At 38.3% G+C, this 18657-nt stretch overlaps 1 long non-coding RNA gene across 2 annotated transcripts in view; it reads left to right on the top strand.

Moving 5' to 3' along the window:
• The window catches only part of LOC115668427 (uncharacterized), a 44008-nt gene extending 25747 nt beyond the window's left edge, over window positions 1-18261 (top strand). Inside the window, exons 2-3 of one of the 2 annotated variants that reach the window (XR_008816062.1) lie at window positions 17124-17464; window positions 18017-18261. This is a non-coding gene — a long non-coding RNA (uncharacterized LOC115668427). Of the gene's footprint in view, window positions 1-17123; window positions 17511-18016 lie in introns of both variants that reach the window. The other variant, XR_008816063.1, reaches the window with a different exon arrangement.
• The last annotated feature ends 396 nt before the right edge of the window (window positions 18262-18657 follow it).

The following is an 18657-nucleotide window of genomic DNA, read 5'->3' as shown; positions in this document are numbered from 1 at the left end:
GTCATAGCTTTCTTTCTTTACTTTTTAATCTCTGTATAGTCGTGGTCTATGCTTAGCATTTGTGATTTTTCACATGAAGTAATAGCTGGGCGATCAGCTTATGTGATTGCACCACCAAATTTGTTGAGAAATCTGTTACTTTTGAGGTTGTCATAGTAAGTTCTATAGGTCATATGATTTGTAATATTCCCTAAAATATAGTAATCTGCCAAAGTTTTGGGTAAATTTCTTTTTTTATGGTTAGTAATTACCGGATGGATCGTAACTGTCCTTTGGCGACGTAATTGTCCTCGTTAATAATAATTTTACCTGTAAAACATCCTTTCATAGGTTTTCTTTGGAGGGTGCACTTTTTCTTTGGAGGTCATAAATTCTCTGAAATCTATGTTTGGTAAAATTCCAAAAGAATAATATTTATTCAGTTAATAGTAATTTTCTTTTGTGTATTTTTACTGAAATATGTAAATTGATCGTAACTCTTTTGTACTCTGTAAAGTTTTGAGACCTATGTCTTGATAATTTTCATTACTCATAGTAACTTTTCTCAATTAAATGATAATTTGATCCCGTTTATATCCGTAACTTTCTTTTGAAGTTCAGAAGTGATGACAGAAAATCGATCTCTTTTTATCCAACGATCCACATTGAATGTAGGACCAATCCCATAAAAGAGAGCTTTGACTAATGAAATTTTCATCATGATTAGGACGTTTTGGTTATAATAAGGTAGTTTTTTTTATTTTTTGCCAAACAGTAAAGTAATGTTGGAAATGCTATTTTTCCAAAAATTTGTAAATCGTTCCATTGAAATATATATATAAAGGTAAAAATGTAACTAAGAAACTATATTACTTTGTCAATATTTTCTTTTGCTGACACACGGCAACAGATAAAAGAAATTTTGAGATACTTCTCATAGTCTTATGTATGCGAAGAAGCCTTTACCCATATTCCTTATCTACCAAGTTCAAGAATGATTCAAGCACTCCGAGCGACACGCGTCGCCCAGTGAATGGACTAGAATTTTGCTGAGTTGGCAGAGTGATACCCAATATTTTCTCATCGCTAGGACAGTTTTTCAAAAAGAGCACTTCGAGCACGCACTCTGGAGACTAGCGATTGATTCGATTCCAACTCGTGCATCATCAATCAATCGAATCGCTCGAACAGGTTGAACTTCCATGGAGGATCGGGGGTTGGAGGTAGAGAGAGATCGGTTGCTGAGCTTGGCTCTAAAGTTCGGCTTCGATGAGCTATTATTTACAAACTTGAGAAGTAATGCTTTGGTATAGATGGAGAACTTTACTATTAGGTCTATCTCTATTTTGGTAATATGAGCTATCCATTGAAAAAATACGCATTGTTGACATTTTAACGAGAGATTCTTTAGGAAAAATTCAAATGTGTTAGTAATCTAAATGGCCGACATCTAGTGATGTAGGGGAAAAAAATTCAAGGTCATGAGTCTATTAAAAGTCAGATATCAAATGCTATTTATTTTGTGAAATACATCATCTTACGAAAATGAGAAAAACAAAACAAAAAAATTTCTAAGATGATATATGTTAGTGATTAAAAAGAATCAACTTTGATTTTCTTAAAATGTTAGGATCATCGTTTTGCTAGTCTCTGCAAGGAAATGGGTAAATCTTTGGGCCAATCGCACTATCACAAGAATGGATAATGTCATTCTTGATTCCAAGATTCAAGAGGGCAAACTTACGCTTATTGGTGTCAAGGCTATTGTTTTACATAAGTTTGAACTTTTTCGCGAAATACTTGCAAATAAACTTTGGCAGATGCAAAAATAGTTTATGAAGGACGGATGCTTCTATCAAACGGATAAAGTAACAAGATCAAAGAGTAGACGAATATGCAAACAGGTTCAGTTTATATCAAACTTACATTCACTTTTACATACTAACAACCACCAACAAGGCTTTAAACAGTGAGAATCAAATGCAAGTAGAAACATATTATGAACACAAGAGAGATCTAGATAATTTAAAGAGTTGAAGCTTTCTCAATTTCCGCCAGGTCTATCAGCATCTGGTGAATCCTTTATGGTATCTCACACATGATAGGTCCACTTTGTAAAAAATAGGCAAGATTAAATGTCTTGTGCTTTTCTTGTGGTCCATGAGTTGAATGAGCTTGAGAATGCATCATTTGCTAGAAGCATAATTTCTAGATATTATAAGCACGAAAACTTTAGACCATGTGATCACATCAAGGAGCCATGAACCAACCCCTTGCCAACAGGGAGACTGTTATCATCCCTGAACACAAACATAGGGACGGTTCCGACATTCATGAAATTGTGGTAGAGGTGATCGGTGAAACCTTAGTGAGAATCTAAGCCTCTAAAGCTCAAGAATACATCATGGGGATCACTTTCCCGCTCCTGCTAGTGTTGGAGAGATGAGCGAAGACATAGATGCTCCATCAGTGCTCTCATTTCTGAATTTGTACTGCTTCCACTCTTTTTCCTTTTCTTGAGAAGATTACAAGCAAACACAAAAAGAAGAATTGGGGCACCAAGCACCACAGAAGAATGCCCTAAAATGAACTGATGCATTCTTTTGTTTGCTTTACTCTGGTTCTTTCCTTTGTTTGAAATACTCGGGCTCAACTTGACTCAATCCCCCATAACTAGAGTCAAGCTCAACTTCAGAAGGAACGGATTTTTCAAGAAACGGTACGCTAAAACACGAGGGCTCCCATAACTGGCTGTTATGTTGGAGTAAGCAAATTTGGCAGTAAAATCGCATTTGATTTTCCAGCAGTTACTTCGTGCAAACAATCACGAATGCTAAGCATACACCACGACTTTACAGAGAGCAAAAGGCAAAGAAAGAAAGCTATGAGGTAATACTTTGATTTGAACAAATTCCTCCACATGTTCTTTGCAACTCAGAGCCACTTAAAGATTGGCAAGAATCAGTCGAACAATCAAAAACAACTAGATGAGAAGGGAAAATGGGACCGGATCCCGTCTAATTAATGGTGATTCTTATTTGGTATTCGTAAATTTCTTACTAATTTTCCACACAGTAATCTACCATGTACGTATCAATTTCGTACTTTTCTTCACAAGAAGTAATTTTCCTATTGTCATCGTAAGTTTTGTAGGTCATATGATTTGCAATATTCCCCAAAATATAGTAATCTGCCAAAGTTTTGGGTAGATTTCTTTTCCTATGGTTAGTAAATTGCTGGATGGATTGTAACTTTCCTTTGGTGATGAAATTGTCCTTGTTAATAGTAATTTTACCTGTAAAATATCCTTTCATAGTTTTTCTTTATAGAGTGTAATTTTTCTTTGGAGGTCATAAATTCTCTGAAACCTATGTTCGGTAATTTCCACAAAAATAATATCTATTCAGTTCATAGTAAATTTCTTTTGTGTATTTTTAGAATAATATCTAAATTGATTGTAACTAACTCTCCTTTACACTTCTTAAAGTTTTGAGACCTATGTCTCGGTAATTTCCCTTACTCATTGTAACTTGTCTTAATCAAATGATAATTTGATCGCGTTTGCGTCTGTAATTTTCCTTTAATGTCCGGAAGTGATGACAGAAAATCGATTTTGCAAAACAGATTTGCCGGATCACCTTTTTTCCCTTCTTATCAACGGTCCACGTTGAATGCAGGACCGATCCCATAAAGAGAGCTTTGACTTATGAAATTTCCGTCACCATGAGGAGCTTTTGGCCATAATAAAGTAGTTTTTTTTTTGCCGAACAGTAAAGTAGTGTTGGAAATGCCATTTTCGCTAAATTTTTTAAAATCGTTCCATTGCAATATTTATATTATATATATAGGTAAAAATGTAAATTAAGAAACAGTATTACTTTGTCAATATTTTCTTTTGCTGATGCAGAGCAACAGATAAAAGAAACTTGAGATTTGTCTTGTACATCTACCTGACCAAATTTCCATTGCAATCTCTACACTTGAAGTTTATCCAATTTACTCATAGTCTCCACGTTGAATCATACTCATTCCTTTTTACATAAGATTGAAAATTAAAAAAATACAAAAATTATCCATATCAACGTTGGCCGCATGGCCGGCGTCCACATTATCCATTTCCAGTCAAAATTGACCAGAAGGACTGCATTGGCAAATCATCAAAAGGTGTAAGACTCAATTGGCAAAATTTTGACCTAAAAAAATTGGCAAAATTGAAAGGTTTAGGATTAAATTGGCATAAATACAATAGGTTTAAAACTTTTTCGTTAATTTTTCCAGTGGAAATGAGAAAACATGGTCTTCATCTTCTGCAGTATTGCTTGTTAATTGGATTTGGTTGTTGAATGTGGAAAAAAATAAATTAATCTTCATCCTCAATCGCTAAAAAACAATAAAAAGAGCAACATTTGAATAGAAGGCACGTGGTTTAAAAAATTGTTTGAGAAATTTTGGTCCATTATTAGAAGATATGTCAAAAAATAGAACGCGATTTAGTGTCCATTATTAAAAGATTTGCATCATGCACAGTGTTTTATTGGTCAACAATTAATGACTTTTCAAAGATAGTCGCGGGAAGAGATATTGAAGCCAACTGGATTATTCCTTTAATGAATTCTAAAGGACCATAAATGGGACTGATTTTTTTTTGCTTGCCAATCATAATCAAATTTAGTTGCACTTTTATTTTATATCTATCCAGGCCGAGGACAATTAATAAGTCTGATTTGGCCAAAAAAAGAAAAATTAATAAGTCTGCCTCACTAATCACTAATTATTTGTCTTGGTCTTTTATTATGTGGGAGTCTTGGTCTTTGTTTTTTATTTTTACTTTTGGCTAGAACGAGTCTTGGTCTTTGTTCTAGGTAACGTGGGTAGTGACATTCTCCCTAAGATTAAATATCAATATTTGCCTTTAAAAATTGGTAGTGGGTAATGGTAGAGAAATATAATACTATTAAATTAATTAATGTATAATAAAAGCACAACAACTATTATATATTTCAATTTAAAAAGTAGAATTAGGTAGGAAGACAACTTTTGTTTATGGAAGTACGAACGCAATACCATCATTAGATTATTATTGTCATTGGTTGTAATCTCGCTAAGCCAATTCATTGTTTCCCGATGTTTCATGTGTATCTTTGTTAATGCAGCTAACACTCGCAAGTCCATGGAAACTTCTTGCAATTGTGACAAAAGGGCAAACAAGACAATAATTAAATGTTTGGATTTTGGAAATATTGTATTGTTTGACAAACGTTACTTTTCAACTTGGTTGCAGGAAGAAAAGGATAAGTACATGCCAAACCCTGAATTTGTTAAATGATTTTTGTCCATTTTCTTCTAAGTTATAAACTTCATCGGACGTGCCAGTATATTTTAGACTAGTTATAAAGTGCATAACATAGTATTTTTCTTTCGATAAACCATGCAATACACTAAATAAACCACCTAGCCTAATAACATATTTCCTCAACCCACGCACTTTGAGAATTAAGGGAAAAATTAAACCATTTCATGGCATCTCATTTAATAAAATTGGATCAAGCATTGAATGGATTCAAGTTAGATTGTTATTTAGGACATGCGTCGAACAAGTTTTTATGGGTGAATTATTTGTAGTATATCTCATATTGGGATGTTGTATTACATCTTAAAATATGATATATGTTCACAAGCCAGTTTCATTTTGAGCTTAATCACAACCGATGTAATTTCCGAGCTTAACTACAACCGATGTAGTTTTCAGGCCTTATCACCTGGCGAATCGTGACTATGACTGAGCACTGGGGCATGCCTAGGCCGGCATGACCTGGGCACGGTTGGCATGGGACAAAATTGGCGTAAATGAAGAGAATAAATGGGTCAATCTGCGCTTCTGCTCTTGATAGTCTTGTTCGAGAATCTGGTAATCTCACTTAACGTCTCATTTATCATCCTGTCTTTGCATCAAATCATTTTCTTTCACGTCGATCGCGCACTTGCCCATCCACTACTGGAGTAATTAATTCCATGAATGGCTCTGAGTTTTTGGCCTTTTGTGATAAACAAATGCAAAAATGGCGGATTGCTAGAAGGGCGACGATGCTTTATTGTACTGGAAGAGGATGATTAGGATGAATCCTTTGCCTTCACCTCCCTGTTTCACCCAACTCTTGGGGGATTGTGGAGAAGATGAAGAAGCATTTAGCCGCTGCCATTGACATGATCGATCGGATGAATTCGGAGGGAATGACTCCCAACGTTTTCTGTCTCAGCATTTTGATGAATTGCCTTTGCCAATTTTTTTTTGGTTTTTGGTCGAAGCCTCTGCCACTCGAAAAGGTCCAATCTTGGACTTGAACCCACAATTGTGAGCTTTAACACTTCGATCAATGGGCTTGTTGGTAACGCTAGGGTAGGCATTCTATTGCTAAAGCATTTGGAAGACAGGCTGGGAGCTAGATGTTGTCGTAGTAACCCACGACTGTAAAACAGGCGGCAGAAGCTGTGTAGTTCTTTATCATTATGACTATCCTGGGAAGTCGCTCAAATGTTATCACTTATAATTCCTTGATACATGGCTTATGTTGCATTGGCAAATGGAAAAAACCAATGATTTTGTTAATGAATTGAACGCGATTTACTGTCCATTATTAATAGATTTGCGTCTAGGAAATATTTTGTTGGTCGACAACCATTGACTTTTCAACAATAGTTGTGGGAAGAGTTATTAGAGCCAGATAGATTATTCCATTAATGGATTCTGAAGGAACATTTATGGGGTTTAATTTTTTGGCAGGCCAATCATAATTAAATATTGCGGCACTTTCATTTTACATCGATCTAGGTTGATGACAACTAAAAAATCAATAAGTCTGCCTCACTGTTCACTAATTATTTGTCTTGGTCTTTTATTGTGGCTTAAGTCTTGGTCCTTGTTATATCTTCCGACTGGCTAACATTGATGGAACATTATGATAGTTACATTCTCCCTAAGGTTAAGAATCAATAATTGCCTTTTTAAATGAGGCTGTGGGTAATGATAGGGAAATTGGCTATAATTAAATTAATTAATGTATCGTGGAAGCACAAAAACTACAACATTATTTCAATTAAAAAAACAGAATTAGGTAGGAAGACAAGTTTTGTTTATGGATGTAATTACGGAATACCTTAATTGGATTATTCTCGTTAGTTGCAATCTCGACGAGCCGATTCAATGTTTCTTGACGTTTCGCATGTTTCTTCCGGAATGCAGCCAGCCCTCGAAAGACCATGAAAACTTCTTGCAATTGTGATAGAAACGGCAAACAAGAAGAATAATTAAATATTTGCATCTCGGAAATGTTTTATTGGTCGACATCCATTGACTTTCCACCATTGGTCGCGGTAGAAAACGGCGAGTAGATGCTAATCCCCGAAATAATCAAATGATTCCTGTCCATCTTGTGACATTCCGAATTTCGACCCATTTTTGGAATTTATAAAACGTGTAATTCGTCAGTGTGCTTATAGTAAAATCTCGCCCGGGAACTGATCACTCTCGGTTATCGTTTTTAAAATTGAGATTTCGCTAGAATCGCACTCGATCGAATTTGGCCGTTATTTAGAGCCCGAATTTTGGAGTCAAATTTCTCGGAATTTCGTAACGAATTTAATTGGACGGTGTCGATATTATTGTGGCCAGCGTCAATATTGCCCGAGATATGCGAAAAGTGAAATTTTGACCGGGTGCGGATTTGGACAAGTAGACCTCCCTCGTAGTGTGTTTTAGTTATTATCTTTTAGCCTTTTTCCTAATTTATAATTAGGGTATTTCGTGGGCCGTTGGATTATTTTCGGATTTGAACGATGGTCGTCGGATCGCACTCAAGTGCGTTTGACTTTCTCTCTCTTCTCTTCTCTCTCTCCTCCCCCACGTCGCCGCTGCCCCCACGCCGCTGACTTCCTCCTCTTTCCCCGCTGCCCTCCTCCACGTTGTTGACTCCTCATCTCACGCTGCTCCACCCATGCTTCTGCTTTGCTTCTGTTTCTGCTTCTGCCTTTGCTGCTGCTGCTGACTTCTTCCACCAACTCCACCAGCCATCATCACTCCCCCATACTTCAGCTGACTCCCCCACGTTGCTGACCTTCCCATGCAGCTGCCATGATGGACTTCCCTGCTGCTTCTGCTGCCGTGTTGCTTCTGCTCCGCCCATGCCATTTCTGGCTTGCTTCTGCTTCTGCACTGCTGATTGTTTCTGCCTCTGTTTCTGCTGACTTGCTGCTGACTTCTTGCTGCACCTTCACGTGTGCTTTGCTGACCATTGACCCATGCTGCCCCATGCTGCTTCACGTGCTGCTTCTGCCGGAATTGCTGCTGCGGCTGCTTCTTCTCCTCTTTCGCTGCTTCTTCTTCACTTCTGTTGCTGCTGTTTTCTTCTTCATTTTGCTTCTTTGCTTCTTGCTTTTTCTTGCTGCCGCTCACCAGACCGACCAGCTCCCTTGCTCAGCCACCCTCAGCCACCGTGAGTGCCAGCGCTTGCCCGTCCAGCTACTGTGAGCTCAGCTCACTGCCGGAGTTGCTGCTGCCTCTTCTTCTTGGTTTGCTTGCTTAGGATTCCTAGTAAGTGGCTTCCTAACCCTTGACTAGGCTAAGGGGTGACTAATGGACATGTTAGGGATGGTTTAAGGGCTGTGGATAGTTGGTTTAGTGGCTGGTTGTGCTTGGTTTGCTTGGTGGTGCTTGTTGGTTAATTTCCGGTAAGGTTGCTGTTGCGTCGCTGGATTTTGCTATTTTTACTGTGACTTGTGTGGACCGAATTTGATGAAGTGTTCTTCATGAAAGTTGTTCATAACATCTTGAAGTTTGACATATATTAAATCTGGAATTTTTGGAGATCATTTAGTTCCATTCGTAAGTCCATTTTTGGACCGAATTCAGTTTGCCGGATTTACTGTTCATCCGACCATCTGGTCTCTCCGATTTTCTACAAATTTTTCCAGACCTCTTTTCAACAAACTTCCTTCACAAAAATTGTTAAGAACATTTGTTTCTATGACATATAAAAATTTGAAGGCTTTCTAAAATGATTTGGGTACTGGATGAGATGCATTTTGATGGTCAGGCGGTCTGACCGGACGGGTTGAATTTTGTCTGACTTCAAGTGACAAAAAGAGGTGTTTACAGTAGGAACTGGGTTTCGAGTTATCACGGAAAGTGTTTACCAAGATGTTTTATGCGACATATCCAAATTTCAGAATTTTTGGAGTTGATTTACTATTTATTTTAAAGGAAATTCGGTGACTATGTTACTGCCCAGTTTGGCCCCGATTCTGTGCATACTCGGTTTTTCTCTCTCTCGGGAACTGATCGGTGTTACCATGACATTTTGGTGGATTTAGTTGACATTGGGCTAATTTACAAAGATAAGAATTGGTAATGATTGTTGAGGTGTGTGCATGGTCACGACACATTCCGTCTAGGCGGGAGTTCTAGACGATGCCCGGCGGGAGTTCGGATGCCGTCTAGGCGGGGGTTCTAGACGTTGCCGATCGCGGTAGAGGCCGGATCGATGCTCCTTTGTGGAATGCCGTCTGGGCGGGGGTTCCGGACGTTGCCGTCGCCGAAGTAGCGGGACGATGCCTGGTTACGCCAGAAGACCGGCGGGAGTTCGGTGGCCCGAGGGGTCGTTAATAATCTGGACTTAATGAGTGCGATTTGCATTGGGGAATGCTTTGCCTGAGTTAATTGATGAGCACGTCTGGATTATTAACCATGTTATGCTTGATCATGCCATGAATTGCGTTGCACGTGCTTGATGGGCAATTGGCCATGTTATGGCAATATTCTAACGTGCAGGGCTTGTGTATGCGCCAAGGCGAGGTAAGGACGCCTGTGATTGTTTATGGCACGTCGATTGTTTGAATCGCATGTTTAGAATTGTTCGGAAGTACGCTTTGGCCTAAGCGAGGCTTAGGTAGTTGCTTATTGAGAAGTGTTCTCATGGTTGTATAACCAAACCATTTCAGACCCGCGACCGTGATTGATCCGGAGACGCTGCCAGGATACTACGGAGATTGAGGATAGGTCGAGTTACCCCGTCTTTTGAGTGCCCCTTTTTGTAGAGAAGTTAAGCTTACCAATCACCCGATCCTTGTTGTTGTGCGTGGTTCGTAGATAGTGGCCTCGTAGAAGGCTTGCAAATGTATGTGTTGTAATCGACGTTATGTTTTTAAAAGTATCTTGTTTATGTGTGTTCTTTGTCTTTCTACTATCCCAATGTTTATATGTTGTACGGAGAGTTCGAGGTTGCTTCTGCATGCATTACTCGTTAGTGTTTCGATTGGGTCGGCGACAAGTCCTGGGCTGTCGCGTACATTACGACCACAAAGGGATGATCGCGCGCTCGTAGGGTTCGGGGCGTGACACATCTTCTTCTGAATTATATTAAGATTCTTAAGACCATTGAAAAGTCCATGAGATAGGATTTTCCTTTCGGTAAACCACACAATGCATTTTGTCACGAAAACATAAAAGTGGTCATAGTCGCTTGCCTCGTTTAAGCGCTACATAAACCACACAGACCAACCCCATATTTCCTCAGCCCATGCACTTCGAGAATTAAGGGAAAAATCAAACCATTTTATGGTATCCTATTTTTTAAAGTTGGATCAAGCATTGAATGGATTTTCAAGTTGATACTTTTGAGGACATGCATCTGAAATGTTTATACGGGTGAACCATTTCTACTATATCTTTTATCAGCCTGTTGGATTATGATATACGGATATTGAGTTAGTGCTCATGATCAAATTACGTGTTGAGATATGATATATGTTTGATGACCGATCCCTGTTTTGGGGCATAATCACAGTCGATGAGATTTTTGGGGCTTAACTATAGCTGGTGTTGTTTTTGGGCCTTGCTACCTAGCAAAGATTGACTAGGACTAGGCAACGGGCATGCCTAGGCCGGCATGGCCCGAGCCATTCAAACTAACGAAAATGATTTTTCTCAATATTGAAACTAATGAGAAATTAGTTGTGGAAAATTAATGAAAAACACTCATTCAGTTAAACCAAATTGAAATACGAGTATATCTTCAAATAATTTAAAAAGATTACACTCAGTTGTGCTCCAATAATGGTTACACTTAAAATGACTCTATCCCTCATCATAATTCACATAATACAATGCCGCTATTGTTCTCATGTCCATGTTGGGCACGGTCTTCTAGAGTCAATTCTTGTGAAAACCAATTATGCCCTACGACAACCATTTATAAATTTTACACGGACAAACTGGACCTATTATTTTCCAAGATCCGTTGGCTAGTAATGAACATAGACTTTAAAGGTATCGTATGCACCGATAGGATGAGTAAGTCACGAGATATGGTGGAAAAAATAAAAAAAAAATAGTGGCTCGCCTCTTTCATCATTTTAGAATGTTGACATTGTCATTGCCAACTCTATCAATGTACGTGGAGTAGTTTGTTCCCAAGTACGTCTCCAACTCATTGGTAGATGATAAAGATGAAGACTTAGCGGAAGGGTGTGGGATTTTCTTCTTCTTAAGAAGCAAAGACCATATAGGTTTGTGGGCACTACTCAATGAGGCCCCTCTGTCTGTGGGTTGGAACTTGTTGTATTGAATTGACCAGCGTATGCCACGTACATAATCCAGAGCCCACTCATTCTTACAGCCAATATGTGTTCCACCTGGAACTCCTCACCCTGTCCCAGATATTTGTAACATGCAATAAGAAGAGTTTCGAGCGCCTCCAACTTGAACTTCGAATCCAAAACATTGGCTACCAAAAAAACAAGCGGATGTCTTTTTAATGGTTGAGGGATTTGGCCTTCATGGCCACTACTATTTCCTTGACGAAGGGATCACCCTTCTTATTCATCAATTCAGCCGACATCAAGTACAGAAACGGAAGGGCTTGATTGCGAGACAGCTAATCGAGATCTTCGAATTTCAGTTTCAAAAAATTCTCAGTTTTTTCATGTGCTTTGCAAGTTCATTCTCGCATTCCAAGGTCCAAGACGAGTATCAATGGAACAAATGCACCTTGGTGAAATACAAGTGCTTGAATTATCATATCAGAAAATCGGTATGTGATTGTTTCAAGCATGATTTCTGCTGTTAGTCAAATTTGATGCATAAAAAACTAGTCAAAGATTTCTAAATTATGAGGAATTTCCCTAAGAAAATCACTAAATCTGAGCAGAATAAGAAAGCTTCTGGGCCGAGTAAGCATTATACTTGTACACTAGCACAAGATCATAAGCAGCTAAATGGAAGATGACAATCCCAAAATTACTGAGATACAATTTATAAAAGGAAAATTTCTACTTCTATGGTTTTTCTCATGAAATTCCCGTACTTTTAATATTTTTAATTAAGTCCTTCTACCTTCACAAATTTTCTGATGAAGTCTGCCCGAATTTAAATCCAGCCAAATCTAATTAATGTGGCAAGTCAGGATGACACCAAAGGAAACGACAATAACATTTTGGCCAAAGTGAATGCCCACATTAACTGCACTCTAGAAAAATTTAGTCAACGTGAACAATGTCGAAATATGACGTGGATTAACAATGTGGATGTCCACATAACAATGCGGATGCCCATGTGGACATCCATGTTGGAAAACTTTTATCCATGTTACACCCCAACGGCCATTGTCAACTGAATTGGGTTAGATTTATTATCGAATAGACTTGATTGAAAATTTATGAAAATAAAAGAACTTGATTAGACAAATTAAAATTTATTGTCGAACGGATTAATTGTCGCAAAGCATGATGTCCGAATTTAAATCCGGACAAATCTAGTTAACGTGACAAGTCGGGACAACACCAAAGGACAATGTGGATAACATTTAGCCAAAGTGGATGCACATATGACTGGCAACTCCCAGCACTCAGTTTCTTCACCTTCCTTAAAGAATCAATTGACGTGGGAATCTTTGCAATACTAGAAAAATATAAATGAGTTATTTTAGTTCTTCTAATTTGCGCACTTTTCTTGGTAACTCCTTGAGACTATCACAGAACTCAAGCCCAAGGAAACGAGGCTCTTTGACTTAGCCAACAGAAGGGTGGACTTGCCCAAGCCGGTGACATTTTTTCAAGACGAGAATCTCCAACTTTGTGATAGCCGAGAAATTATGAGTATGTTTTACATAATTGCAACATGCAAGATCGAGAACTTTAAGCCGCTTTGCCGCCTATACAAAGGAGAAAAGCCGTCAAGAGAGGCTAGATGGCTAATCAAGTTGTGGATAGGATAGTGAAAGCCCAAAGATCTGAGCATCTCCCTTGTAATTGGGCTTGTAACCATCCCTTAGCTTTATGGGACCTCCTAGTATCAGAAGACCATGCTTCCTGTTCATCTTATGCTACTTAAGAAATGGAAAAGCTTCTGTTCCGGACAGAAACAAAAAACAAACAAAAGGTCACTGAGGATGTCTTTTTTATATCTTACCATGATTGAACTCCATCCGCTCCGATGCTCTGTGATCTGGTTGCATGACAACTACAGAAAGACTAATTGGGTTCAACGTCAAACCACAAAAGCCATCTTAATTCAAAAAACAATTCGTTAAAGTCTCTACTTTTCGACCAAAAAAAAAGTCTCTATTTAAAATCGTCCACCTCAATTGAAGCATACTTTTCAAAGATGATAGGCATCAAAACATTAGACCGTATGATCGCATGAAGGAGCCGTGAACCAAACCCTTCGCCAATGGGGAGGCTGTTATCATCCCTGGACATAAACATTGGTAGAATACCATCATTTATGAGATTGTTGTAGCCTCTTAAAAAGCTCAAGAATACATCATAGGGATTACTTCCCGCTCCTAATGGTGTTGGAGAGGTGAATGTAGATGTAGATGCTCCGTCAGTGCTCTTATTTTCTGCATGTGTATTGCTTCCACTCCTTTTCCTCGTCTTGATAAGATTATAAGCAAACACCGAAAGAAGAATTTGAGCAACAAGCACCACAAAAGAACGCCCCGGAGCGAACTGATGCACTCCGTCATCTGAGTTGCTCTGGCTCTTCCCTTTATCCATGGAAGTCTGATAGCAAAGAGAAAAAAAAGATATGCCTTCTTGTAGCGCAGAAACGACAGGTTAACGTATGAACTGGACTTATGCATCAACTTGAAAAGATCAACACCACATGCTCAGAGAACGAGTTGGACACATTGCAACATATGAACATCAACGAAGTAGTCTTCATATGGTGGTGTTTCCCAATTACCAGTAATTCATGTAGAGCCCGATACTAATGGATACTTGTACTCCACTCTATTGCAATATTCAAAAATCGAATCCCAATCAAGTATCGTTTTCTCTGCTCGAGCTCAGCTCGATAGCAAAAGTTGAAATACTCAGGTTCAAGTCGATTCAATCCTCACATAAGCTAGAATTAAGCCCAACCTCTACCAATAGAAAAGGAACAGATTTCTCAAGAAAGGATACCCTAAAACACAAATCCCGATCAAGTATCTTTACTGACCTTTATGGTGGAGTCACCAAATTTGGCAGTAAAATCACGTAAGTTGGTCATCCAGCAGTTACTTCTCGCGGAAAATCACAAATGCTAAGCATTCACCACGATTGTATAGATAGAAGAAGGCAAAGAAAGAAAGAAAGTTAAGACATACAATTTTGATTAGATAAAATTCCTCCATATTCTTTGCAACTCAAAGCAACCTAAAGATTGGCGAGAAGCAGTCGAACGATCAATGACGACCAGATGAGAAGGGAAAACGGACCAGGTCCATCCAATTGTTCATGATTTTCTTTGTTTGTAATTTTCCTCACCAATAATAATTTATCGGTTACATATCATTTTATAACTTTTTTTTTTATCACAGGATGTAATTTCTCTTTTGTTGTTGTAAATTCCTTGAATCCTATGATTTGTAAAATTTCACAAAAAATAGTAATCTACCTAATGCATATCTTTTTCTGTTGTTAGTAAATTACCTAATGAATCTTAAGTTTCTTTTGGCACGTAATTATTCCCACTGGTATTATCTGTAATTTATCGTTACATGACTTTTTTTAGAGGGTTTAGATTTTCTTTGGAGGTCGTAAAATATGGTTCATAATATTTCCATAAAATAGTAACTTATTCAGTTAATAGTAAATTTCTTTTTTGTATGTTTAGTAAAATATTAAATTGATCGTAATTTTCTTTTACACTTTGTAAAGGTTTGAGATCTACATGTTAGTAATTTTCCTTGCACATCGCAATTTTTCTCAATCTATAAAGTTGATCAATTTTGTGTCCGTAACTTTTCTTTAATGTCTGAAAGTTATGACAGAAATCGGTTTTGCAAAACAAATTAGACGGACCACATTTTTTCCCTTTTTAATCCGACGGTCCACGTTGAACGTGGGATCAGTCACGTAAAAAGATAACTTTGACTGATGTGAATTCCCGTTACTATTATGAAGTTTTGGGCACGATAAAGGAGTTTTATTTATTTATTCTTGGCCAAACAGTAAAGTAGCGTTGGAGACGCTATTTTTTAAAAAATTTGAAGTTCATCCCATCGTAATATATAAATATATTAATGAAAATTGTTACTTTGTCAATATTTTCTTTTGCTGATACATAGCAATAGATAAAAGAAAATTGAGATGCTTCTCGTAGATCTATATATTCAGTACAACACGCAAGTCTTAGGTATGCAAAGGAGCCTTCACACGTATTCCTATCCATTTCAACCCAATAATCTTACTGTCCAAAAAAAAAATACCCAATAACATTTTTTTTAAGAAATTTTTTTGCTAAATGGATCTCATTGGATATAGCAGTTCTCACTTCATGCACGCAGTATAATTATCAAACCATATCAATCTACAATATTTTTTTTTTTGCGAATTTTGTGATTCTCATCTAGCCTTTTTAATGCGAAACATTGAAAATTCTTCAAATTACGTAAATATCCACGTGTAGAATCATACGTAATATTTAATTATTTTTTTGAAAACTCCAAATGACTATTTTCTTTTTCAAATGTTGAATAGAGGCACAATTGATGGATAATTTTTTTTTCATTATTTCTTCCCACCGAACGAGCCCACCCTTGCCAAACGAAACCAAGAAAACTAGCGAGGGGGGCCAAAATAGGAATTAAACCAAACTTCAGGAGCGAAAACGGAATTTGTCAAAAGAAACAAAAAGGGAAAATGGCTCCAATCTCTCTCCGCTCTCTCACTCCGGCATATGAAAAGGCAAAGGAAAGGCAATCAATCCCGCCATCGCTGGCTAGGTTTTTCGAAAGAGGGCACTTGGAGCGCGCCCGCTCTCGCGAGAGAGGCTAGCGATCGATTCCATTCCATTCCGACTTGTGCATCATCGATCGATCGATCGAATCGCGTCGGACACAGGTTGAGAGATTCCATGGAGGATCGGGGGGTTGGAAGAGGTGGAGAAAGCTCGGTTGCTCAGCTGGACTCTCGAGTTCGGCTTCGACCATCAGTCCGCCACCAAGTGCTTGGACCGTCCCGTTTCCCTCTACGGTAACTCGAATCATTGTTCCTTGTTGCGCGTTTTTTTTTTTTTTGGTGCTAGTCAGCGTTGCAGGTATTACGCAGGTGTTTCTCGTCCACTGCGATGATGGCTCTGGAATAGTCTGGTTTAGGTTTGAATAGCGAAATGTCTGGTGCTTTTCCAGCTTGATGTGTTTAGGTTGCTTCGGATGGTGGTTTTTCTTGGTTATTAGCTGAATCGCGTGGTATCTGGTGATTAGGGAATGACGTAATTGCTTGTGTTGCGTGGATAATTTGTGAATTGATTGGTTGTGCATTGCTAATAAGGAGATTTATTCTGGTTAGTGGCTATTCTGGTGATGGCTATAGAATAGTCTACTTTGGATTGAATGGGGACCGGAGTTGGTTAAATTTAGTTCATTGAGCGTTAATCTCATCCCTGTTTCTTTGCGGGTTTGGTGGAGTAGTCCTATTGACTAGTGAACTGTCCGGCTTATTTCTGAACTCACTGCAGATTACTTATGGTGTCTTGCAGTCCTATTAATATCGTGCGTCACTGAACTAAGTGCAAATTACGTATTGTTGATTGTATATATTTGATCTCTTGTTTGCCATGGAACTTGCAAAATTAATCTCTTTCTTCTTTTGGTTTTCTTAAGGTGACGAAGGTTGAGAGTATATCACTGTGGAGCACTGTGGCAATGACTTCTTAGTAGAACTTGCCGAAACCATGGAAGATTCTAAGGATTGGGATGATTTGCAAGCTGAGGAATCAGAAGCTTGTGGAGTTTTGGCTGATATGTTTGGCCAAGATATCCATAATGGCGGTGAATGCAATGTCTTACATGATGTCAATATTATAGATGATTCTCCACAACCTGAGGAAAACCAAAACTTTTCTTGAGGTGGATTCCTCTACTGATAGTGAAGATGAAGACAATATATTTGGCAGTAAAATGGGCAGGATATCCACATGCTATATTCCTGACCAAACTCCGAGGTATTCTTTCACTCAACTTCTGGCCAGACGATCTTTAGAATCCATGGTATGCTTCTCCCATGGACATAGACAATACACGCCAAACCACTTAAATCACTGTGTCACTGTTGTTTTCTCATATAATTTATTCTCTCCTTGATCATTTGCAATTTGCTTGTGATTCTGCACACAGCAAAGGACCTACACAATGTACATGTACAAAAGCATTTAGTAAGTTGCTTATGAGGCCTCTCATTCAATCAAATGTCCAATAAACACTCCTAACTTTTGGCAATTACTTCCACAACCTTCAAGATCCAAAATGGCATATTGGAACTCTTTGGTCAATACAAAAGTTGATTTTAGTTTTGGATGATGTACAAATACCTATTTTCTCAAATACTTTGAGAGTATAGCAGATCATCAAAGTGTGGAACTTAGCAATCCAGCATCGTTGAAAGGAATGTTTTGTGTAAACGAAGGCTTGTGATTTCTTTGTGCACATTTTTCACTTTCCATGAAAATCCATGTCAGAAACTATTACAGTGCTGAAGAGGCTTATTTCTGTTGAAGGACTATAAGAGCACTGTCACTCAAGGTTCAAAATCGTCAGTTCCAAATAAAGGACATTGGTCAGTTTCAAATAAAGGACACTGCTCTTGGAATTCAACATCCAAACAAGGGACTCTGAGTTATGACGAATTGCAAGCCTTGGATGACATATAATTGGCAAATGTTGTCATATTTGGAAACAAGGCATTTCGACCAATGCAGCATCAGGTTTGTAAAGCTTCTGTAGCCAGGCAAGACTGCTTTATACTCATCAATTATGCCCTACGACAACCATTTATAAATTTTACACGGACAAACTGGACCTATTATTTTCCAAGATCCGTTGGCTAGTAATGAACATAGACTTTAAAGGTATCGTATACACCGATGGGGTGAGTAAGTCACGAGATATGGTGGAAAAAATCAAAAAAATGGTGGCTCACCTCTTTCATCATTTTAGAACGTCGACATTGTCATTGGCAACTCTATCAATGTACGTGGAGTAGTTTGTTCCCAAGTACGTCTCCAACTCATTGGTAGATGATAAAGATGAAGACTTAGCGGAAGGGTGTGGGATTTTCTTCTTCTTAAGAAGCAAAGACCATATAGGTTTGTGGGCACTACTCAATGAGGCCCCTCTGTCTGTGGGTTGGAACTTGTTG

The sequence above is a fragment of the Syzygium oleosum genome, unplaced genomic scaffold (assembly GCF_021117445.2).
Source record: "Syzygium oleosum isolate NSW1041296 unplaced genomic scaffold, Sole_v2.1 Sole_v2.03, whole genome shotgun sequence".
Taxonomy (NCBI): domain Eukaryota; kingdom Viridiplantae; phylum Streptophyta; class Magnoliopsida; order Myrtales; family Myrtaceae; genus Syzygium; species Syzygium oleosum.
This window is presented reverse-complemented; position numbering and strand designations above follow the sequence as displayed.